The sequence below is a fragment of the Muntiacus reevesi genome, chromosome 17, assembly GCF_963930625.1.
Source record: "Muntiacus reevesi chromosome 17, mMunRee1.1, whole genome shotgun sequence".
Lineage (NCBI taxonomy): Eukaryota > Metazoa > Chordata > Mammalia > Artiodactyla > Cervidae > Muntiacus > Muntiacus reevesi.
In genome coordinates this window covers 61,099,778-61,123,528 of record NC_089265.1, presented here as the reverse complement: position 1 = coordinate 61,123,528, position 23,751 = coordinate 61,099,778, and the positions used below count along the sequence as shown (strand labels likewise).

Genomic DNA, 23,751 nt, shown 5'->3' with positions numbered 1-23,751 from the left:
ATATTTACAATTCAGAGGCCTGGAACCAAGACAAGGATTCCCCACATTTAATCTGTTGTAAATTGCATTAAACAAATGACACAGCTAATTCCCCATTTTCTCACCAATAAATGGGACAATACAACCAGCAGCACTGTTTTACTATTTTACATATCAAATTGAAAACAGTGATCACCCTCTGGGGAGGGAATTGGGATCAAGGATAGTCTAAGTGGGAGCTTCTGTCTAATATCAACACCTGGCATTTTTACAAAGAAAATACCTTTATATGTTACTTGTATAATTAAACATGTATTTAAAATTCAGGCAGTGAATGAAGAGTGTTTCTGATCAGATGAAACCAAGTAATATCTATGAAATTGCCTTTTATAACTTTAAGGCAGAATGTCAGAGAGTTTATGAGGCTAACCTAGCACTGTGATTCCTGGGGACAGCCATGACAAATCAAAATCTGTGATTGCACGTATATGTGCATATACCTACATTCAGTATGGACTGTGTTCATCTACACAACACACAACAAAGATACTCTATAGAAATACACAGACACAGATATTGAACCCTGTTTCCATAGACAAATGGTGACGATTCTTTAATAAGGGTTTGTTGGCTGCATGAATAATTCAACCATATGAATTTTTAAAATAGTCTATAATATTTCTGTACATATCTCATTAATACAGGATTATGTACTAAATCTCTAGGTGTTAGAGGGTGTTTGTTTTTTATTGAAGTACAACTGATCTTTAACATAATGTCAATTTCAGATTCAAGACATAGTGATTTGATATTTTTACACATGACAAAATGATCAGCACAGTAAGTCTAGTTACCATGTCACCACACAAAGACATTACAATATTATGACCCATACTCCCCATGCTATACATTTCACCCCCAAGACTCTTTTACCTTTTAACTGAAAGATCGTACCTTTTAATCTCCCTCAACAATTTCACTCTTCCCTTCTACCCTCTGGCAACTACCAGCTTATTCTCTGATCTGTAATTGTGTTTCTTGTTATGTGTGTTCTTTTGTTTTTTAGACTCCAAACATAAGTAAAATCATGGGATGTTTGTGTTTTTCTGTATGACTTATTTCACTGAGCCTAATACCCTCTGGGTCCATCCCTGTTGTTGCAAATGGCATCATTTCAATTTTTTTTTTTATGATTGAGTAATGTTCCATTTTCTCTATATACTACTCATCCATTCATATATCAATGGACACACAGACTGCTTCCATATCGTGGCTATTGTAAATAACTCTGCAATGAATAAGGGTACATATATCTTTTTGAAATAGTGTTTTGTTTCCTTTGGGAAAATATACAGATATGGAATCCCTGGATTATATGTTGTTATTATTGTTTTCAGTCACCAATCCATGTCCAACTTTTTGCGGCACCATGAACTGCAGCATGCCAGGCTTGCCTGTCCTTTACTATCTTCCTGAGTTTGTTCAAACTCACGCCCACTGAGTCAGCGATGCCACCCAAGCATCTCATCCTCTGCTGGCCCTTCTTCTCTTGCCCTCGGTGTTTCCCAGTATCATGACCGCTTCCAACGAGTTGGCTCATCACATTAGGTGGAGCTTCAGCTTCAGCATCAGTCCTTCCAATGAATATTAAAGGTTGATATCCTATGGATTGATTGGAATTATCTCCTAAGGGGCTCTCAAGAGTCTTCTCAAGCACGACAGTTTGAAAGCATCAATTTTCAGTGCTCGGCCTTCTTTATGGTCCAACTCTCACATCTATACGTGACTACTGGAAAAACCATAGCTTTGACTATATGGACATTTGTCGACAAAGTGATGTCTCTGCATTTACAGTCTAGATTATAAGGTAGTTCTATTCTTAATTTTTTGAGGAATCTCCATGCTGTTTTCCACAGTGGCCCCATGAATTTCCATTCTACCAACAGTACACAAGTGTTCCCTCCTCTCCAAATCTTTGCCAACATGCTATATGTTGTCTTTTTTATTAAATCCATTTTGACAGGCCAGGTGACATCTCTTTGTGACTTTTTAATATAGTGATGTTGAGCATCTTTGCATATGCCTTTTGTCCATCTATATGTCTTCTTTGGGAAAATGTCTATTCAGGTTCTCTGTCCACTTTTTATTTGGGTTGTTTGCTTTCTGATCTTAAGTTGTAGAAATTTTTCATATACTTTGGATGTTAATCCCTTATCAGATACAGTATGTGGGCATATCTTCCCCCAGTCAATAGTTGGGCTTTTGCTCATAGTTTTCTTTACTGTGTAAAGGTCACTGTGGTTTCAGGCATTTTATTAAAGTCTTTAATCCATTTTGAGTTTACTTTTCTACTTATGTGAGAAAGTAGTACAGTTCTTTTCTTATAGATGTTAACTGTCCAATTTTCTCAACATTGTTCATTGAAGTGGGAATCTTTTCCCATTTGTATGTTCTTCCCTCCTTTGTCATAATTAATTGATCATATAAGGGTGGATTCACTTCTGGGCTCTTTATTCTGTTCCACTGATCTACATCTCTGTTTTTGTTCCAGGACCATGCTGTCTTGATTACTGTAGCTTTATAGTATAATTTGAAATCAGTGAATGTGATGTCTCCAGCTTTGTTCTTCTTTCTCAAGATTGCTTTGCCTATTTGGAGTCTCTTATTTTGGCTCAACCACAATACAGAAACCTCTGTATAGCCACAAATAAAGTACAGCATAAAAGTTCAAATTCCAGAATTTAAATAATTACCCTGTGCCTTACTGTTTTTGTAAATTGGGCAAGTTACTAACTTTCCATGTCTCAGTTGTCTTATCGCCAACTGGGCATATTAATAGCTCCCTCTTTGCTATGAAAAATAAATGGGATTATATATGATGTACGTAATGCACAATGTTCCTGATACACAATAACTATCCAATAAACGCTAGTTGTTAAAAAAAAAAAAAAAAAAAAAAAGCAAGGATATAGGGAGACAGTTCCTAGCAAAAACAGCCTACATCTAAAAATAATACATAGCTCAAATCAACTACTTAACATTACATCACAAGGAATTAGAAAAATAATAATAAATAAAATCCAAGAATAGTAGAAAGAGGGAAATAAAAAAAGGTCAGAACTGAAATAAAATAGAGACTAAGAATACAATAAAAAGATCAGTGGAAATAAGAGCTGGTTTTTTGAAAAGATAAAATTGACAAATCTTTAGTTAGATTCATTTAAAAAGGACTGTTACAGACAAAATCAGGAATTACAAAAGCAATATAATACCTAATGCCACTGAAATACAAAGGATCATGAAACTTTTATTATCGATTAATATGTCTACAAATTTGACAACCTAGAGAAACTGAATAAATTCCTAGAAACACACATTCTACCAATATTAAATCATAAAGAAACAGAAAACCTAAACAGACTCATTAACACTAATGAAACTGAATCAGGAATCTAAAAACAAAAGTTCTGAACTAGGAAACTTTACCTGGTGAACTCTATCAAATTTTCACAAAAGAATTACTACCAATCCTTCTTCAGTTCAGTTAAGTTCAGTTCAATCACTCAGTTGTGTCTCGGTTGAGACTCTCAGAAAGAAGGGACATGAAAGGGGACAGGATAAAAGTACTTGTAGACATAATGGCTGAAAGTTTATAAAATTTTGATGAAAAACACTCTCCAGATTCAGAGTTCACCTCTAGAAAAATGACAGGAAACAGATCGACTCTAAGACACATCTTGGTCAAACTGTGGAAAAACAAAGGAAAAGTCTTGAAAGTAGCTGGAGAAAAACTCTTCTCCATATATGCTGCTGCTGCTGCAGCTAAGTCACTTCAGTCGTGTCTGACTCTGTGTGACCCCACAGACAGCAGCCCGCCAGGCTCCTCTGTCCACGGGATTCTCAAGGCAAGCATACTGGAGTGGGTTGCCATTTCTTTCTCCTCTCCATATATGAGGAGACCACAATATGATTAATCACTGACTTCCAGTCAGAAATGGCAGAGGGAAGGCTCTGAGATGCCATATTAAAAGATCTGAAAGAAAAAATTGTCACGCAAGGATTCCGTGTCTACAAAATCTATCCTTCAGAAAAGAAGGCAAAATAAAAATATTCCCAGATAAACAGACTGGGAGAATTGACTGCTAGCGGTCCAACTTATAACAAATACTGAAAGATAACATTTGAACTGAAAAAAAAACTTGGTTCTTAGATTTGAAAACACTGGGCTGATTTGTTAAAAGGATGTGTGTGTATCTGTACAGGGTGTTCCAAAACTTTTTGTTCAGTGTACTGAGTTCAGAAAACAAGGATGTTGGAAAATTATGAAAAACTTACTCTGAAGGTTTCTTTCAATTTGTTTTATGTTTCATAGCCTTGTTAATTTCAAATAATTTTTAACTAATTTTTAATTCCCGGTAGTTGAATATAGTAAAAATTAACTGAAATTTTTAAAAAATATCATAAAAGTAAAAATACCTGGGATTAACCAAAGTTACAGGAAGAACTCCAGATTTTTTTTAAAGAATTGATGAGACTCAAGCAATGATATCAAAGGAACCAGGAATTCTCTGAGTTCTAGGTGGAAAGAAGCAACACTTGATTAATGTCTCTACCAGGATGAGAAGGTAGGACGGGAAAGCTCAGAGGAAGGGAGATGAATGAAGCTGCAGGGCTGGATGGTTAGGGAGGGGCTATAGCCCAGCCTCCTCCTCTGCTAATCCCTCTGATCCCCAAGGGCCCTTTGTGACCAGACCACAGGTCTATGGTGCAAGGCTAGTACTTTAGTCCCAAGGGCACACCCTGGCTCTGTTGCCTGCGGGCAGCGGTGTGATTCAGATGATGGAGAATCTGCCCTTTTCTCTGGAAAGCACTTTTGATACTTGGCTGAAGTCCAGCTCCCCTTTCTGGGCGATCGATACCATCCTTGCCTTTCTGTGTGGACTGGGGCTCTTTTTCCTGATCCTTCCCTACCTGGAGAATAACTCATCCTTTCCTCCCCCTAGGAAACATGGAAACATCAGGAAGGTAAGGAACTCTTGGTCCAGACTGACAAGCATATAAAATCTTCTTTATTATGATTTCTACTTTTCTGAATCAACCAGAGATTCTTGAGGTGGGAAAGAACAGGACATCTATTTTCAAGGAAGAACAGAACATCAAGCCTCTAGGGACAAACCAGGCTGGGCAGGAGAGAGAGTGAACACTAGGATTTCTACCCGAAGATCTGAGATCAGGTGTCCAGGTGTGGTAGGGGATCCGGGCATGTCCCAAACACAGTCACCAGGGGTTGAGGATTGGATACTGAGTTCAGTCTCAGGCAGAGGACAGGACTCTGAGCCCTAGTTCAGCAGCTGTGAACAGTGTCTCAGGGCTGATGATCTGGCAGCGCTGAAGACCCAAGAGCCTCGGAGCTGGGGCTGGGGGGCGGGCTGGTATCAGGAAGCAGAGATCAACCTGATGAAGCTCAGATTCACCCACAGTCTGAGAATGTGTGTGTTTCTTGAGCAGAGCAACAGTGACGAAAGAAGTACAGAGTGCATTTCACAATGAAAATCATCTTTCGTTCTTCAAAGAAGGAAAACAAAATATTTTACCCACTTTAAAAATGAGTGAAAGGAAAGAAAAATCACAGAGCTCTGTGAGTGAAAAGTAGAAAGTCACATTATGTATGGACACTAGTGCCTGATGCTTGTCTAGAGAGAGGAGACTGAGATTTGGGTCTTAAGCCCTCATTTTGTCTCTCTCAGCATCCAATGGAACGAAGGGGAAGAAGCAGGAGCAGCAAGAGAAATGGCGCTTTCAAAGGTGAGTTCTGACATCCAGCCATGAGTGCCCCGAGTGCTAGTCCCCACCACTCTGGCCATGAGGCCCAGCTCCACGGTCTCTGAGGGGGGCCAGTGGCAGGACTTCTCCCTTGAGGAGCAGGGCCCCCAGGGAGGCTTCTGGGAAAGAGGGCAGAATCCAGACAATTCCCAGATTCCATGTGTAGAATGTGGCTGTGAGGGGCTGGAAAAGACTGTACCAGAGGGGCGTGTGGGCTGCATTGGACTAACAGCACCTGGATTGGGAAGTGAGACCCCCAGGGCACAGAGGACACATGGCTTAACTGTGCTCAGGTTCAACTGCAAAGCGATGCCTGCCCATCGCCTACAGGTAGGTGGTGAGGGCAGTAAGGAGTAAAGGATATGGAAAAACGTTAAGTGATAAACCCTTTCACGAGCGTCACCATCACTGTCAGGGATCATGTGTTGTCGGACACTGGAGCTTGGGCTCCAATCTCCCAATGGTGTCCCCTTAAAAGACAGTGCACTCAATTTCTATAAGACCCCTAGGCTCCTATCTTCACCACCATGACCCAGTTTGCTGATTTCCAGCCTGCAGAGATTGCCTGGAAGCACTGGAAGAGGTCTGGGACCTGACTTCACTTCTGCAAAGGTAGAGAATCTACCCTTTCTTTCTAGGGGGTTCTTCTAGAGCCTATGGTGTGAACCCAGGGGTACTGGCAGCCTGGGGCTGAGCCGGGAGGAGTCCTGGGGGCGGGGTATGGCTATCATCCCATGGTGAGGAACAGCGGGAGCATTGTGAAGTCAGCACTGGGGCCGTGCAGGGTGTGGGGTGTGGCTGCCCGCCCCTGCCTGGCCTGTCTGGTCCTCCTGGCCTGGCAGCTCCTGACAGCAGCTTGTTCTTCGTGTCTCCTGCAGACACCTAGGGAGGTTCCCTGACAAGGGCAGTTTTCATCAGGTCTCATGTCAAGATTCACCTGGTGAGGTTTGCAAAGCAGTGCCTGCTGGAGCCCACCCACCATGCAGGGAAGAGGCGGCTCCCACGATTTCCCCAGCTCCTTTGACCAAGCAGCCTCTATTCTGGGCTTCTGCCATTTCTCCAGGTTCAGTCTCCACTTACTCAGACTCATACCTGAGTGCCTCTCCAACACCAGAGCCTTTCTTTCCCCTGGACAGCCTTTCACCCTGGCCACTGGCTCTTTCCCCTTCCCCACCAAGCCCGCCTCATCTAAGAGCCTGCCCTCCACCTCCGGCACCCTGCTCTGCCCCAGCACCATCAGGCCCCATGCTGGCTCTCACTCAGGGTGACTCCACGACACGCACGCTGGGCACCACCCCACACAGGTCATCTCCGCACGTCCCCTGGAGACCGGCCATCCCAGGGCTTGTCCATTCAAGCAGCCCTGGATCTGCCGTGGCCTGGTGGCAGGAAGCAGCCACAGCCTGGAGCTTCTCTACCTCACACACTTAGAGTCCCAGAAAGAAAGCCTTCCCCTCTACCCGCCAGAGGCCTCATTCTGGGGAGGTCCCAGAAACAGGCAGGTAGAGGCTAGTAGCCTCACTTTTATCAACCCTGATGTCCAGGAGCTGCTGGAAATACTCATCACCAAGAGAGTGGAACTGAAGTTTTGGAAGGAGAAAGAAGAGGAGGAGGCAGGCTACCACCCGAATTCTTTGGGGAAGAGGATCGAGTCACTGGGTCACAAACAGGACGCCTTGGGTCACCAACACTTCTGGATCACAAAAGGCAAACTTGATCAGCTGCTTGGTCCCGAGAAGCCCCGATATCCTGACACTTTGGGGGACCGTCTACAGAAGACATGCAGCCAGCTCTTCTGGGGTCTCCCCTTTCTGCACAGCGAGTCTCTCGTGGCTGCTGTCACAGTACCTGGGTCAGCTCTAGAGTTATGCCCTGTCTTATTTAATGAATGCTCCAAAGCCAAACCATTCCATATTCCAGCTAAAGTAACTTCACAACTGTCATTGGCCAAGCACTTGACCCACCCTGTGGCCCAGGCTCAACCTCAATCCTTGACTCCAACCACGCCCCAGTTGCAGCCACCACCTCTGGGTGACATGGAGACCCAGGCCCAACCCCTACCATTAATTCCAAACATGCCCCAGTGTCAGCCATCATCTGAAGTTTCTGTGGAGACCCATTCGAGCTCCCAAATCGTGGCTTCAACCATGCCTCACTCTCAACCACCACCTCGAGCTCACATGGAGACCCAGGTCCGATCCCAACTCTTGGCTCAAACCATACCTCATTTTCAACCACCACTTCGGGCACACATGAAGACCCAGGTTCCACCCCTACTCCAACTCCATCCATGTCCCAGTGTCAACCACCACAACCTCAAGCTCACATGGACATTCAGGACCAATCCCTACCTTAGACTCCAAACATGCCCCAGTTTCAGCCACCTGTTCAGGCTCACGTGGAGACCCAGGCCCAATCCCTACCCTGGACTGCAACCATGACTGAATGTCTACCACCATCTGAGGTTTCCACAAATATCCAGGACCACCGACAACCCTCAGCCCAACCATGCCCCTGTTTCAACCACCACCTCGAACTCACATGGAGACCCAGGTCCGATCCCAACTCTTGGCTCAAACCATACCTCATTTTCAACCACCACTTCGGGCTCACATGAAGACCCAGGTTCCACCCCTACTCCAACTCCATCCATGTCCCAGTGTCAATCACCACAACCTCAAGCTCACATGGACATTCAGGACCAATCCCTACCTTAGACTCCAAACATGCCCCAGTTTCAGCCACCTGCCCAACTCTTGGCTCAAACCATACCTCATTTTCAACCACCGCTTCAGGCTCACATGAAGACCCAGGTTCCACCCCTCCTCTGGACTCCACCCATGTCCCAGTGTCAACCACCACAACCTCAAGCCCACATGGAGACCTGGGTCCAACACCTACGCTGGACTCCATCCATGTCCCAGTGTCAACCACCACAACCTCAAGCCCACATGGAGACCTGGGTCCAACACCTACGCTGGACTCCATCCATGTCCCAGTGTCAACCACCACAACCTCAAGCCCACATGGAGACCTGGGTCCAACACCTACGCTGGACTCCAAACATGTGCCAGTTTCAACCACCTGCTCAGGCTCACATGAAGACCCAGGCCCGACCCCTACCTTGGGGAGGTAGAGGTCAGGCAATCAAGCCTCAATGTCCACCATTATCTGAGATCTCCATGGAGATCCAGGACCACCAACAATCCTCAACTCCAACCATGCCCCAGTTTCAGCCACCTCCTCGGGCTCACGTGGAGATCCAGGCCCAACCAACACCATTGACTCTAAACATACCTCACTGTCAGCCATCTTCTCAGGCTCATATGGAGATCCAGGCCTGACCTCAATCCTTGACTCCAACCATACCCCAATATCATCTACAACCTCAGGCTCAGTTAGAAACCATTGCCCATCTATCACCCTCTCCGCTAGTCCAGTCATCATCTTCTGAATGCCAGATTGGGTGGAAGACACCAGCAGCCAGGATGTGTCACCCAGCGTGCATGGAAGGGACCTGCAGAAAATGAACACGCCATCAGCTTTCCTCTTTGGGCTCATCCATGGGGAAAAGTGGGGAGACAAGGGCATTTCTCCAGAGAGATTCGGGGCTCTATGTCACAGACACTCCGATGGCGCACAGTCCCCCTCCAGAAGGGGGCCTCTGGTCCAGGAACTGGCAGGGATGGCCCCGCCTCTATGCCTGTCAGGACCCCACATGTGGGACCAGGACCGGGGCTGTGGGGGCAGGAGGCACGGGCCCGCTTGTGCTGTGGTTCCTCCTGGAGACTAGTCCTGCCTCCAGGCTGCCCCCTCGATGGTGGGCACAGCAGTGGGGGCTCAGCCAGGCTGAGGGGAGGGACTGTGACCTCGCTCATGGAGTGACTGCCAGAGCTCAGGAGGGGGGGCAGAGAGCTCGGATCCTGCGCCTGGCTACTGGCGAGCACTGAGCTGGGGGGGGCTGGAACTAAGGTGCCCATCTGGAGACGTGACGCAGACGGGACACTGACAGAACAGCCAGAAGCTAGACCTGGGGAGTCCCTTCCTTCTCCTGCCGTGAGGGGCAGAGAGGACAGCGATGGAGGGGCCCGTGGAGAGTGGGTCAGACCCACACTCACCCCACACGGGGACCTCCCATACACCCACACTGATCTAGCACACTGTCCCCAATGAAGAGTGGGTCAGACCCACACTCACCCCAGACGGGGACTCCCCATATACCCACAGTGATCTAGCAGACAGCACCCATGAAGAGTGGGTCAGACTCATACTCACCCCAGAGAGGGACCCCTGATACACCCACAGTGTACCCGAACAGAAACCTCCCACACACCCACACTGACCTTGCACAAGGCCCCCCAGAGACCCACACTAACCCCAGACAGGGACCTCCCACTGACCCACACTAACTCTGCACCAGATCTCCCACAGACTCACAGAGACCTGCCCAGGAACCCTCGGACCTCATACAGAGACGGAGACAGACCCACACTGACCCACACAGAGACTCCACTAACCTCACTCGGGAATCTCCCACAAATCCACCCTGATTCCACACAGGGGTCAAGCACAGATTCACATTGATCCTGCTCAGCGATCTCTCGATCACCCACACTGACCCCACACAGAGACCTCTGATAGATGCACATTTACCCCACACAGGAAACTGCCACAGATCCACACTGAGCAATCTCACACATAGACCTCTCTTTGAGACCCCCACACAGACCTCACAGGCATTCCTTAGAATCCGAGTATACACACTTTGATAGTTCCTTCATCAGTTCAGTTCAGTTCAGTAGCTCAGGTGTGTCCGACTCTTTGTGACCCCATGAATCGCAGCACACCAGGCCTCCCTGTCCATCACCAACTCCCGAAGTTTACTCAAACTCATGCCCATCGAATTGAGTCGGTGATGCCATCCAGACATCTCATCCTCTGTCGTCCCCTTCTCCTCCTGCCCCCAGTCCCTCCCAGCATCAGGGTCTTTTCCAATGAGTCAGCTCTTCCCATGAGGTGGCCAAAGTATTGGAGTTTCAGCTTCAGCATCAGTCCTTCCAATGAACACCCAGGACTGATCTCCTTTAGGATGAACTGGTTGGATCTCCTTGCAGTCCAAGGGACTCTCAAGAATCTTCTCCAACACCACAGCTCAAAAGCATCAATTCTTTGGCACTCAGCTTTCTTCACAGTCCAACTGTCACATCCATACATGACCACGGGAAAAACCATAGCCTTGACCAGACGGACCTTTGTTGGCAAAGTGATGTCTCTGCTTTTTAATATGCTGTCTAGGTTGGTCATAACTCTCCTTCCAAGGAGTAAGCGTCTTAACTTCATGGCTGCAGTCACCATCTGCAGTGATTTTGGAATCCCCAAAAATAAAGTCAGCCACTATTTCCACTGTTTCCCCATCTATTTGCCATGAAGTGATGGAACCAGATGCCATGATCTTAGTTTTCTGAATGTTGAGCTTTAAGCCAACATTTTCACTCTCCTCTTTCACTTTCATCAAGAGGCTTTTTAGTTTCTCTTCACTCTCTGCCATAAGGGTGGTGTCATCTGCATATCTGAGGTTATTGATATTTCTCCCAGCAATCTTGATTCCAGCTTGTGCTTTATCCAGCCCAGCGTTTCTCATGATGTACTCTGCATATAAGTTAAATAAGCAGGGTGACAATATACAGCCTTGACGTACTCCTTTTGTTATTTGGAACCAGTCTGTTGTTCCATGTCCAGTTCTAACTGTTGCTTCCTGACCTGCATACAGGTTTCTCAAGAGGCAGGTCAGATAGTCTGGTATTCCCATCTCTTTCAGAATTTCCACAGTTTATTGTGATCCACACAGTCAAAGGCTTTAGCATAATCAATAAAGCAGAAACAGATGTTTTTCTGGAACTCTCTTGCTTTTTCGATGATCCAGCGGATGTTGGCAATGATCTCTGGTTCCTCTGCCTTTTCTAAAACCAGCTTGAATATCTGGAAGTTCACAGTTCACGTACTGTTGAAGCCTGACTTGGAGAATTTTGAGCATAACTTTAATAGTATGTGAGATGAGTGCAATTGTGCGGTAGTTTGAGCTTTCTTTGGGACTGGAATGAAAACTGACCTTTTCCAGTCCTGTGGCCACTGCTGAGTTTTCCAAATTTGTTGGCATATTGAGTGCAGCACTTTTACAGCATCATCTTTCAGGATTTGAAACAGATTAACTGGAATTCCATTACCTCCACCAGCTTTGTTGGTGAGTCTGACATTACTGAACAAACCATGTGCACTGTCGTTTGCAATGTGAATTTGTACATCCAATATTTACAATAGTATGGAGATTCTTCAAAAAAATAAAATTAGAATACTATGTGATCCAGCAATTTCACTTCCAGTCATAGAGTAAAAGGAATTAAATTTTTTTATTCTAAAGAGTTATCAGTACTTCTCTATGTCCTTTGAAACTTCCTTCATAGCAATGGCATGGAGAAGAGCCTTCCAGTTTGCTGTGGATGAATGCATAAAGAATACATTATAACATGTGACACCACACACACTAATATACATACATAACATACACAATGGGATATTATTCCACGTCAAAAAAAGTAAATCATGACATTTACAAGAACATGAATGAACCTGGAGATCATTATGCTAAATAATATAAGCCTGACAGAAAAGAACACTGCATGGTATCACTTATGTGTGGAATCAAAAAAAGTACAGTCATAGAACACAGAGTAGAAATTGTTGAATTGTTTCTGTAGCTGGGCGTGGAGGAGATGCAAACAGGTTGGTAAATGGATACAAATTTTCTGTTATAACATGAGAAATAAATGAAAGAATAACGTCTGAGGACCTAATGTATAACATAGTGATCATAACTGATAATACTCTATTCTGTAATTGAAAATATCTGAGAGTAGAATTTACAAATCCTCATATACAAATGTAAATATGTGAGAAGTAATGGGTATGTTAATTAACTTGATTGTTAGAATTCTTTCACAACATATATGTATGTCAAATAATCATTTTATGTACTTTAGATATACCATGGTTTTGTCAGGTATGCCTCAAGAAAGAGAAAAAAAATCAACAAAATGGACAAAACTACTTAAATTTACCATTACATAAAGAGATAAGAAAAAAAATGTGTAAAATCAGAAAGGAAGGGATATTACTACCAGATTTATAGACATAAAAAGAAAATTTGGCAACTTAGATGAAATGAGCAAGTTTCTAGAAACATCCTACCTACAAAGTCTGAATTATGAAGAAATACAAAATCTAAACAGCTCTAGAAGTCAAGATATTGAATAATTATCAAAAAACCTCCAATGACTGAACACCCCGCATCAAGAATCTTCATGGTGAATTCTACCAAGTGGAAAGAAGAACTAACACCAATTCTTCTCAAGTTTTTCCAAACAATTAAATAGAAGAGGCCATTTCCTTACTCTTTCTATGAGGTTACCATCCCATTGATTATAAAGCCAAAGACAACAAAAGTACACTACAGACCAATATCCCTTATGAATACTGATGCAAAAACTCTTTAAAAAACAATAAGACAGAACAACACATTAAAAGGATTGTACATCATGACCAAGATGGATTATCTTGCAATGTAAGGTTGGTTCAACAAATGAAAATAAATCAATATGGCATATCACTTTAAAAGATAGAAAGGAATAAACATCATGTGATCATCTTAATCGATGCAGTTAAAAATACATTTCACAAAATTCAACGCCTTTTTGTGATTAAAAAAAAAGTTGATGACTTCAACATAATGAAGGTCACATATGAGAAAAGTCACAGCTATTAAGTGGTAAAATCTTTCCCGTGTAAATCAGGGACAAAGAAAGGATGCCTGTTTCACCACTTCTATTCAGTACACTACTAGAATTCCTAGACAAATAAATAAAACATGATAAAAGCTAAAAGATATCTAAATCAGAAAGGAAAAATAAAATTATACTTGTTTTCAGACAACACGATATTATATGAAGAAAACCTTATGATTACACACAAACACACACAAAAAAACACCCTTAGAATTAATAAATGAATTTAGAAAAGTTGCCAGATATAAAATCAACATTTAAAACTCAGTTGTGTCTCTATACATTAACAAGGGAAAACATGAGAAAGAAATTAAGAAAGCAATACCATTTATAGGATCATGAACTATAGAGTAAAATACTAGAAACAACTTAACAAGGGGGAAAAAGACATGTATATAGAAAACTAGAAAATATTGCTGAAAGAAATTAATAAAGATGCCAACAAATGTAAAGGCATCTTGTGTTCACAGGCTAGAAGATGTAATGCTGTCAATACTAAAAGTGATGCACAGATTACAGTCTCTAATTATAATGAGGCCTTCCTTTTTTTAGAAAATAAAAAATTTATCCTGAAATTCACATGGAATTCTAACAGCTTGAATAGGCAAAATAATGTGTAAACAAAATAAAGTTTGAAGTTTCAAATTTCTTGATTTCCAAACTTACTATAGAAGGGGGGTGGTTTCAAGATGGTAGAAGAATTGGACTGGGAAACTACCCTCTTCCGTGAAAATACATCAAAAGATAACCTGTATGTGGAACAATTCCCACAGAACATCTTCTGAACCCTGAGAGAGGACCGCAGGAGTCCAGAAAGGCAAGCCAATCTACTTGAAAAGAGGTAGGGCAAAAGATAAAGACAAAAAGGGAGACAAAGGATTTTGGGACTCCATCCTGAGGAGGGGGTCCTGAAGGAGAAGTTTCCAGGCAACAGGAAACCCCCTCCCAGGTGGGGTTACAGGGGAGCTTAGGAGCCTCAGGTGGAAGCACAACAATGCAAAACGGAGAAAAGTCCGCACAGAGGTTGCGCCAAATGGCAATTTCCAGCCAAAAAGCAGCTCACACGCTCTCATCTGCCTACAGCAAGTGGGGGCTGGCTGTGGGGCTTGGTCCTCAGGGAAAGGGCTGGGGCTGAGTGCTGTGAAGATACTCCAAGGGGATTCCTGTGACACAGCACAGCAGGACAGGGAGAACTCTGGGACCACTAGACACAAAGTCCACTTCTGCGAGAAGGCTCTCGGGCAGCGCTCTGGTTCCCTGCGCGCACAGAACGAAGAACAGCACCCTCGGGAACAGCGAGGAGGGGAGGGCAGGCTGCAGCCTGTGGCCCCAGAGGCAGAGAAGCAGGCCCACGCCTGCCAGAGGCAAATCGCAAAGGACCCGACAGTCTCGGCCCCAGGGGTCACCTCCGCAGCCAAGCTGTGAGTGGCCGCGGGTCACAGCCACAGCCAGGCTGTGAGTGGCCGCGGGTCACATCCACACCAAGCTGTGAGTGGCCGCAGGTCACAGCCACAGCCAGGCTGTGAGTGGCCGCGGGTCACAGCCACAGCCAGGCTGTGAGTGGCCGCGGGTCACAGCCGCAGCCAGGCTGTGAGTGGCCGCGGGTCACAGCCGCAGCCAGGCTGTGAGTGGCCGCGGGTCACAGCCGCAGCCAGGCTGTGAGTGGCCGCGGGTCACAGCCGCAGCCAGGCTGTGAGTGGCCGCGGGTCACAGCCGCAGCCAGGCTGTGAGTGGCCGCGGGTCACAGCCGCAGCCAGGCTGTGAGTGGCCGCGGGTCACATCCACACCAAGGCTGTGAGTGGCCGCGGGTCACAGCCACAGCCAGGCTGTGAGTGGCCGCGGGTCACAGCCACAGCCAGGCTGTGAGTGGCCGCGGGTCACAGCCGCAGCCAGGCTGTGAGTGGCCGCGGGTCACAGCCGCAGCCAGGCTGTGAGTGGCCGCGGGTCACAGCCGCAGCCAGGCTGTGAGTGGCCGCGGGTCACAGCCGCAGCCAGGCTGTGAGTGGCCGCGGGTCACAGCCACAGCCAGGCTGTGAGTGGCCGCGGGTCACATCCACACCAAGCTGTGAGTGGCCGCAGGTCACAGCCACAGCCAGGCTGTGAGTGGCCCCAGGGGTCACCTCCACAGTCAGGCTGTGAGTGGCCCCAGGGGTCACCTCCACAGTCAGGCTGTGAGTGGCCCCAGGGGTCACCTCCACAGCCAAGCTGTGAATGGCCGCGGGTCACAGCCGCAGCCAAGCTGTGAGTGGCCGCGGGTCACTACCCACATCTTACTGGAACCCTGAGTGGCTCAGATCAGCCAGCCAGCAGTGTCATAACCCAAGATCAACTCCCCTGGGGAAGCACCCCACTCACCTAAGACTAAGGCAACCTCCACAGGACCCAGCTGGAAGGCCGATCGGCTCGGCTCCGCCAAGGGTCCCACACACCAGGCCCAACTCCCCTGGGAAGTGCATCATCCACCTCAGGCTGTGGGGACACCCTCTGTGGCCCAAAACACCGAGCACTCCCCACACACCTTAGCAGCTCTTGCAGTACCCTTCCCTCTCCACAGCAGAACTGAGCTAGCCAGCCCAGAAAAGAGGCCGCTTTCGCTCCCCGGTGTCAGGGCAGGGATCAGACACTGGAGAGAGACTTGAAAGCCGCAGTGGGCCAAAATTCAAAGAAGCTTGAGCAAAGCAAAGAAGGGGGAACCTCCTGAGAAGGGGCAGGTGCAGCAGACTAAAATCCCACAATTAACCTAAGACTTTGTGCTTTAGGGGATTCTGTAGACTTTGAGAGCAAGTACAAGCTGGGGCGAAGGGAGATCTAAGTCTGAACTGACTCTACACTGTCCACAACCAGCCCAGAGACCTTCCTACGTATATCGGAGGGCCTTCTGAGTAGGCAAATCAACTGGAGCAGGAACAAGGAAGAATCACACAGACATTCCTCTCACTATTGCCCTATATATACTCCCACTCCCCATTTTTTATTATTTTTTCCTTTCCACCCTCTTTTTTTTCTCATATTGTCCTAAAGTGGTTCTTTATTACTCCTTTCTGTAGCCCACTTTTACCTTTTTTAAAAATAAAATTAAGGAAACACCATATTTTAAACTAAATTCTGTATTTTTTTATTTTTGTGTTTGATATTTTGTTTTCAATTATGTCCTTTGAGAGCCTAATCTTCGTTCTGTGTTTTTAACTTTTGCTTTTCCATCTTTTATTATTAATTTTGTTTATTAAGAGTCAGCAAGATCCAGTGCAGGATGCCCCATGCCAAACCTTCAGCAAAATAGGAACACAATCCCTCACATGAGCAGATAGGCTGCCCAAAGTCATACCAAACCCACAGATACCCCAAAATCACTACTGAACATAGCACTGCCCTTCAGAGAGACACGATCCAGCTTCATCCAACAGAACACAGGCACAAGTCCCCCCAGGCAGGAAACCTTCACACTAGTCCAACCCCACGATGGGGGGGGCAGATTCCACAATTAAGAAGAACTAAAACCCACTCCAGTACCCTTGCCTGGAAAAACCCATGAGCGGAGGAGCCTGGTAGGCTACAGTCAATGGGGTCGCGAAGAGTCGGACATGACTGAGCGACTTCACTTCACAACCCTCCAAGCAAGAGAGTTCCAGAAAAACATCTATTTCTGCTTTATTGACTATTCCAAAGCCTTTGACTGTGTGAATCACAATAAACTAAGGAAAATTCTGAAAGAGATGGGAATACCAGGCCACCTGACCTGCCTCTTGAGAAACCTGTATGCAGGTCAGGAAGCAACAGTTAGAACTGGACATGGAACAACAGACTGGTTCCAAATAACAAAAGGAGTACGTCAAGGCTGTATATTGTCACCCTACTTATTTAACTTATATGCAGAGTACATCATGAGAAATGCTGGGCTGGAGGAAGCATAAGCTGGAATCAACATTGCCGGAAGAAATATCAATAACCTCAGATATGCAGATGATACCACCCTTATGGCAGAGAGTGAAGAGGAACTAAAAAGCCTCTTGATGAAAGTGAAAGAGCAGAGTGAAAAAGTTGGTTTAAAGCTCAACATTCAGAAAACTAAGATCATGGCATCTGGTCCCATCACTTCATGGCAAATAGATAGTGAAACTGTGGAAAGAGAGTCAGACTTTATTTGGGGGTCTCCAAAGTCACTGCAGATGGTGACTGCAGCCATGAAATTAAAGGACGCTTACTCCTTGGAAGGAAAATTATGACCAACCTAGATAGCATATTAAAAAGCAGAGACATTACTTTGCCAACAAAGGTCTGTCTTGTCAAGGCTATGGTTTTTCCCATGGTCATGTATGAATGTGACAGTTGGACTGTGAAGAAAGCTGAGCGCCAAAAAATTGATGCTTTTGAACTGTGGTGTTGGAGAAGACTTGAGAACCCCTTGGACTGCAAGGAGATCCAGCCAGTCCATCCTAAAGGAGATCAGTCCTGGGTGTTCATTGGAAGGACTGATGCTGTAGCTGAAACTCCAATACTTTGGCCACCTCATGCAGAGTTGACTCATTGGAAAAGACCCTGATGCTGGGAGGGACTGGGGGCAGGAGGAGAAGGGGACGACAGAGGATGAGTGGCTGGATGGCATCACCGACTCGATGGACATGAGTTTGAGTAAGCTCTGGGAGTTGGTGATGGACAGGGAGGCCTGACACACTGCACTTCATGGGGTCACAAAGAGTCGGACACGACTAAACTGAACTGAACTGAACTGAAGAACCCTCCAACCTAAAGCAACGAGCCACCAAACAGCAAACTAAATAAAACGAAAAGATGAGAAATATACAAGGTGAAAGAACATTACAAAAACTCACTAGACCAAACAAGGAGGAGACAGGGAGTCTATCAGAGAATTCAGAACACTGATAGTAAAGATGATACAAAATCTTGAGAAGAAAATGCAGTCAGGGGTAAAAGCAAATCACTACTAAAATGTCATCAAACAACAATGAAAGAAAGCTAGACAGGAAGAGGACAAAACACCTGCAAAATATACAGAAGACAAATAACTAAACAGTAACAGTAATCCCTACTGATCGATAAATAACATAAATGGATTAAACAGTGGTTGAATGGTTTAAAAAAAAAAAGAGACCCAACTGGAAGTTATATAAGAAACTCATTTTAGATTTAAAGACACATATAGGCTCAAAACGAAGGGATGAAAAAAGATACTCCATGCATGTAAATAGTAAGCAAAAGAAAGCAGGGGTGACTACTCATATAAAAGAGAAAATAGATATTAAGTCCAAACCTGTCTCCATAGAAAAAGAAGGTCTCTATATTTTAATAAAAGTCACTTCAACAGGAAGATATAAAAATTACATATGTATACAGCATCAGAGCACATAAAGATATAAAGCAAATACTGGAATTAAAGAAAAAAACTGATTGCATAAAATGCCCGTAAGGAACTTCAATAATCCCCTTATAAAAATGGATAGAAAATCAGTAAACAGCCATGCCTGGAAAACACCATAGATCACATGCTCCTTACAGACGTGTCTGAACATGCCACCAAACAGCAGCACACAGGCGACAGTCTCCGGATACTTACAAGCCACAGTCACATTTTAACAACCTTAAATAGTCTGCTTTTGAAATTGCTGTTTCAAAATAATTATTAATTGACTGTTAATTAATTAATAATTAACAAATTTGAAATAATTTCGGGTATCTTTTCTGACCACAATAGCATGAAATAAATCCCCGAAGAGCAAGAAAACAGGAAAATTGAAAATTATGTGCAAACTAAACCATACACTCTTTTCCCCACTTCTGGTTTTATTGAGGCTTAACTGACATTGACCACTGCATAATTTTAAGACAAACAGCATAATGCTTTGACTTACATACATCAGGAAATGATTATCACAAGAAGGTTAGTGAACATCATCTAATATGGATACAAAATAAAAATAAAAGAAAAAAATGTTTCTTTTGTGATGAGAACTCTTAGGATTTACTTTCTTAACCCTCATATATAAAATACACCAATTTTAATTATATTTACATGATGTATAAAAAGTTTTTTTGAAAAAACATAGCTCAAAGACAAAATCAAAGGGAAAATGGAAAAGTCTATTGAGACAAGCTAAAATGAAACCCAACACACTAAGACTTAGGGGATGAACCAAAAGCAAAACTACAGGAGATGTTCATAGTGATAAAGGCATACAGTAAAAGGTGAGAAAAACGTCAAATAAAAAATTTAATTTTATGCCTCAAGGAACTATAGAAAATGAAAACACTCATCTCACATTTAGCAGAAGGACTTAGACAACAGAAAAATAATACAAAATATAAACAAAACTAAGCAGTGTTTTTCTGAAAACATTAATGTGACAGACTGTTAGCTAGATTAAGGAGAAAGAGCAACAAATCAATGAAATCAGAAATGAAAAAGGAGGCAATACAAATGATGCCTCAGTAATAAAAGAATCACTAGAGTCGATCATAAATAATTATGTCAACAAATTAGATAACCTAGAAGAAACAGATAAATTCCTAGAAACATACAATCTATTAACACTGAATCGAGACAAAACAGAAAGTCTGAACAGACCAATAACAAATAAGGAGACGGAATCAATAATATAAAAATAAAGAAAATCCAGGACCACATGGCTTCATTGGTAAATTTTACCAAACATTCAAAGAATTAACACCAATCCTTTTCAAAGTCCTCCAAAAAAAACTAGAGAGGAGGGAACACTTTTAAATTAAGTTTACAAGGCCAGCATTACCTTGATATCAAAGTCAGACAAAGACATTACAAGAACATTACAGAACAATATCTGGAATGAGCACAGATTCAAAAATCCTCAAAAAATATTAGCAAAGCTAATTCAAGAATTAATTAGAAGGATCCTATTCCATGATTAAGTGTGATTTATTCATGGCATGCAAGGATGGTTCAAAATACACAGATTAATCAACATAATACACTACATTAACAAAATGGGGAAAAACTCATGATCATCTCAATAGACGCAGAAAAGGATTTGACAATATTAAACATTCTTCCATGACAAAAACTCTCAGCAAATTGGGTATAGAAGGATCGCACCTCACCACAATAATGGCATATATGAAAAGACCACAGCAAACATATTACTCAGAGTGAGAAGCTGAAAGCTTTCGCTCTAATATCAGGAAGAAGGAAAAATGCCCACACCCACCACGTTTATTCAACATAGCACTGAAAGTCCGAGTCAGAGGACTTAGGCAAGACGAAGAAATAAAATGCATTAAAATCAGAAAGGAAGATGTCAAATTGCCTTCATTTGCAGATGACATGATCATATATGTAGAAAATCCTAAAGTTTCAAAAACAAAAACAGTGACAAGGGCAACAGAAACCATCAGAACTCATAAATGAATTTAGCAAAGTTGCAGGATATAAAATCAGCATATAGAAGTCATTCTATAAAAGCAATGAACTATCCCAAAAAGGGTATTAAGGAAAAAGCACCATTCTGAATATAAAGAATGAAATGCTGTGCTATGCTGCACTTAGCCACTTGGTCGTGTCTGAGTCTTTGTGACCCCATGGACTATAGCCCACCAGGCTCCTCTGTCCATGGGGATTCTCCAGGCAAGAATACTGGAGATCCATTATGCTATCTCTCCAGAATACAACCTCCTCACCTCTCTCCCAACGTATAAAGAGAGGACACTATATATGTATATCAATCCTCACTCTGAATATACGAATATATTACCTACTACAACACACATGTATAAACACCTTAACAGTCTTCAAAGAAATACATTTCAATCCTCCTAGCACTCCATACATTATGAACACTTTCATAATTCATGCACCTAACGATGGACACATACAAATTAGTATACACAAGTAAGACACATAGACATGGCTCTAGGAAACCACTCATGAAAAAACTTCCATACACCAAACGATCCCTAGCTAGTAGAAGCTGGCTCATACATCTGCGTATACTAACAAATAATCACATCACATATTTCTAATATATATAAATGAAATTTACCAACTCCCCTGTATAAACCTGAAACCTCACCTTCTCATCAGATATACACATACTAACTTCTCCTAATATATAAGCCTAGGAGGCCACTACTGAAAAACAGATCCCCAAAGCACTAGCAAATATCCCTCCAGACGGCCACGCCCCTTGAATACACACACAAGCTCATTACACACACAACTCTCCATAAGCCCCAAATATAACCACAATTACCCAGTACACTACAAATATGCAAAGATATGACTATATACATACACTCTGCTTCAAATACATACCACACTACCTGCATACGCTTACCCCACATTCCCAAATTCTCACACAGAATTAATTCTCCCATCTTGCATAACACAGAAACAGATAAACACAGTATAAACAACATCCACCAGCCCCCAAAACAGCCACAGACTTGCCCCTACTCAGCAAAATATATATAGATGGCCCCATAGATAGCTCCCGAAAACCCCCACACACAGAAACCGCAGAACCGTACAAGACCTAGACACAAACGCTGCCCTCAGCACACAGATGATCAGCCGACGTTCCTCACGGACACAGAGCAGACTGTGCACCCAAACTAGAATACACCAGTACTCTTCGTAACATCGCCCTTACGCATGTGAAAACCCACCATGCGACACACACACACCCCCAAATTCACGGGGGAAACAGCACAGGTAAAAATAGTCCTCAAACATCAAACACCTAGTCACCAACCACTTGATGGATGCCTGATACACCCTCAACACCCTCCAAACACAACAGTCGCCCTTAGACCCTCTCACCAGAATACAGGCATGAAGTCCCCTTAATCACAAATACAAACACAGCACTGGCCCTTAGACCCTCTCACCAGAATAGAGGCGTGAACTCCCCTTAATCACAAATACAACACTCAGCCTTAGACCCTCTCACCAGAATAGAGGGATGAAGCCCCCTTAATCACAAACACAACACCCGCCCTTAGACCCTCTCACCAGAATAGAGGCATGAACTCCCCTTAATCACAAGTACAAACGCAACACTCGCCCTTGGACCCTCTCACCAGAATAGAGGCATGAACTCCCCTTAATCACAAGTACCCACAGACAGAACCCCTGCACGTCGGACAATCTAGCAGACCGCCACCAACCAACTACTTAGGTGCAAACCCCACCTGTGCTTGCAAATCAATCACGATTTGACATCAGACTACAAAGAGATGTCTGCTACTTCATCATGGACAAGAGCGCCCTTTGAACACGTGTGTTGGCTCATAATTCACGTTAAACAGGAAGACATCTCTGAAACCATGAGCATGTAAGTTAGATCTTCCTCAGTCGCCACTCATTTGCCAATGACCTGCGCTACTTCTTGCGATGAGCGCTCTCAAGCGGAAGTCCCCTCCGGCGTCCGTCCCCTCAGAAGGCAGCGGCGAGAATGGCGCCCGTTAACTGCTCTCACGACTGGCCCGCCACGCAGGCCCTGCCGTCGGGGGAGCATTCTGGCAGCCTGCCCCCGCAGATGCCCGTGAGCCTGGTGTCAGCACCGCCCGGAGCCGCGCTGTGGGGGCGCCTCCCTGCCCCGACCGGGGCAGAGGTAGCCCGGCGAGAAACACCGGCAGAGAGCGCGGCCGCTGAGCGCTGGAGGGTCGGCGCCTCCCTTACCTCAGATCCCTCACAGTTCCCGCGATGGACTCTAGGGCTGCCAGCAGAGCGCGCCCCGCCCGGGCCAGGCTGGCCGTCGGGGCCCGCCCTCCCCATTGCGGAGCGCTCCGTCTTCCTGAGGGGACAGCCTTAACCGCCCCGCGAGCAGCTATCGGGCAACGGCCGTCAGCCCCCGCGGGGCGTGCGCGTGCGCGTGCGCGCAGACGGGGCGCGCAGCGGTCCCGGGAGGTCCCTGCCAGAGCAGGGCGTGCGCGTGCGCGTGCGCGCAGACGGGGCGCGCAGCGGTCCCGGGAGGTCGCTGCCGGAGCGGGGCGTGCGCGTGCGCGCAGACGCCGGGGCACAGCGGTCCCGGGAGGTCCCTGCCAGAGCAGGGCGTGCGCGTGCGCGTGCGCGCAGACGGGGCGCGCAGCGGTCCCGGGAGGTCGCTGCCGGAGCGGGGCGTGC

The 23,751-nt window shown here is 45.0% G+C and overlaps 1 long non-coding RNA gene across 1 annotated transcript; it reads right to left on the bottom strand.

The window, feature by feature from the left end:
* Nucleotides 1-568: 568 nt before the first annotated feature.
* On the bottom strand, nt 569-23,469 carry LOC136148587 (uncharacterized). Its single transcript, XR_010659521.1, has 4 exons — nt 23,308-23,469; nt 10,532-12,293; nt 8,575-9,319; nt 569-8,386 (listed from the first exon to the last, which is right to left on the bottom strand). It is a non-coding gene; the product is annotated as an uncharacterized lncRNA (long non-coding RNA).
* Between the last annotated feature and the right edge of the window lie 282 nt (nt 23,470-23,751).